This window comes from Orycteropus afer, unplaced genomic scaffold (genome assembly GCF_000298275.1).
Source record: "Orycteropus afer afer isolate SDZICR_OR568_19922 unplaced genomic scaffold, OryAfe1.0 scaffold00002, whole genome shotgun sequence".
In the NCBI taxonomy this organism is placed as follows: domain Eukaryota; kingdom Metazoa; phylum Chordata; class Mammalia; order Tubulidentata; family Orycteropodidae; genus Orycteropus; species Orycteropus afer.
Genome location: NW_006921589.1, coordinates 33072840 through 33075467, shown reverse-complemented (window position 1 = coordinate 33075467; position 2628 = coordinate 33072840). Strand labels below are relative to the sequence as shown.

The window sequence follows — 2628 nt, the reverse complement described above, 5'->3', positions numbered from 1 at the left end:
CAGCTGCAAGAAGCAGAATTAGTTTCTCATCAATTCCATAGGTTAAAGCCAAGTTTCCCTTTTCCCAAATCGGTAGTGAATTTAGAAAGGAGATAGTATTTTCATCCAGAAAAGGACATCTTGCTTCTTTTCCATGATCATCAATAACTCCATCATCACAACCAAGATTTCTAGAAGAAATCTGACCTTGTTCCATTTCTATTATTGAATCCCTCTAGCCAACTGTCTAAAAGCAGACAGTGATGAGAATAAGCAGCAAGTTTCTTATCTGCACTGACTCCAGTAAAAATGATCTCTGCATGGCTAAGACTTCACTTCATCCTGGGTCACTAAGCAATCAGTTCCTCTAGAAGCAATCCAGACTGTACAACCAGTGCTACATCTAAAAGCACATGCAAGGGCTACGTTAATTAGCATATTTTGAGTCTTAATTTTTGCAGGTCTCCCAAATATTAATTTCTAAAAAATTCCAAGTTAGGAAGGGTTAACAGCCTGTAGTTCCTTTGGTCCTGCTCTTCCTGTAATTCAATGAGATACACTGAATTGTTTTAAGAAGTATCATCAATTGAAGCAGCACAATTTGGAAAGAATTCTTCATAAGGTATTCCACAATGATTTTCCTGTTCACTCCTTTTTTGTTGCTGTTGTTAAAACTAGTTGGTATGTTTTTTTCTTTAGTCATGAAAGCTATACTAAGAAAATCAACTGGTTCATCAAAGAGAATATTTGACAGTCAGCAAGGATTGTGATAACCATGGACTCAATGGCCCCAGAAAACAGAATTGCAATGCCTGCTTTCCTATCACAAGTTTTCAAAACTTCATTTTGTGTTAAGCTTTCATTCCCAGGTAAATATAAGACACATCTCTTGACTGTGATACTTAGGACATCAATGAACTATTGAAATACTTCCTTCATGTGTCTGTCAGTAAGGAAGACCTCTTGTACGTAGGACACTGGAAATATTAGTTCAATTAGTCTCAAAAGGAGCTGGTGGCAACATCACATTTAAAGGAACAACAGGTTCTCTGAAATATAGTTTGGTTTCATTTGTCATAACCGATAGAAATGGTATTAAGTATGCTGAAATCTGAGTCAGGCTATTAACACATTCTTTGACAATCTTCTCCTTAGGAATGTATTTCCCAGCACATAGTTTTAAAATCATACACTTGCAATGGCAGTAGACTTGAGACCAATCTGAAAATTCCAGATTTTGGAACATGTTGCCACTAATTGGCTACTCCAAATGCTTGGGCACCAACTGAAGACAGGCAGAAATTACTAAAATAACCAAAATATTCATATTGAGTATATTCCAAATTAATAAATGTCAAAGCAAGTTATAGCAGCTAAAACATCCCAACCCAACTATAAATAATGACTAGGTGCGTGAAAATATATAAAAAACAAATGATCTTCAACATCTGAGAATAGTGACAAAATATCAGATTTAGTCTCACAAGTAAAAGATAATTACACATAATGTGAATATCATTTTCACTCTCTCTTTTTTTTTAAATGTGATTTGGGTGAAAAATTACAGAGCAAATACACTTTTCATACAGCAGCTCACATACACATTGTCTCATGACACTGACCACAGTTTACCAGAATGCAACATCTCCCCTCCTACTTCCTCCCGATAGTTACCTCTTCCCTGTGTCCATCCCTCCATGCACTCCTGCTCCGAGCTGTTTCCCTGTGCATAAGCAGCCCTTCTTTCTCCCATGCTGTTCTCTCCAAGGAGTGTATCTACCCAAGGTAAATGTTCAACTCATATGCCTATTGTTTGGCTGGAAGCCAGAGGCGTGGGATCAATTCCAGACCTGAAGAGCAGCTAGGGGCCGTACTCTCAGTGGTTCCACCAGGCTCTATCAGACCAGCAAACCTGGTCCCCCCCACTTTTTTTTCCAAATGATTTTGTGTTTAGTTCCACATTGTTCTCCCTGTCTATCCAGGATCTACTACATAGATCCTCTTCCAAGTGGTTGACAGTAGTAGCCGGGCACCATCTAATTCTTCTGGTCTCATAGTCATATAGGCTGTAGATCGTATGGTGTACCAGTCGCTAGGACTAATTGTTTCCATGAATTTTTGGTTATCTTCATTCTTCTTTGCTCTGGACGAGGTGAGACCCACCATTGCATCTAGAAGGCAGCTTGCAAGCTTTTAAGATCCCAGTCGCTACTCGCCACAGTAGGAGGTGGAACAATATTTTGTGTAGTATGTTATGCCAAATGACCTTGATGTCCTCTGCGACTATGGTCCCAAACCCACAGGTTCAACTACTCGGTCCCTCTGGGTAGCTGGCTGTGACCAAGCAGTGACAACAACCTTGCCCCTTGTCAGCTCCACTATATACCTGGGAATTCAGCTCATACACATACAGTTATAGGACCATTGTCTGCCAACCCTATACCTGTTCTTGGGTACACTCCCCACTTCATAGACATACCTCACAGTTCAGCCTGTCCACCCATCTATCCACCCATCTATCCATGTTTGCTTTAACTGACAACGTGTACTATATGTGCAAAAGGGTTCATCTTTGTTGTCTGTACTTCCCACATACCTCTCTCTGTCTTTCTCTTCCTCAATGCCACTATATTGATCACTCACATTTGG

General features: G+C 39.8%; 1 pseudogene; it reads right to left on the bottom strand.

Moving 5' to 3' along the window:
- Positions 1–2628, bottom strand: part of LOC103192997 — a 15689-nt pseudogene that overhangs the window by 1929 nt on the left and 11132 nt on the right.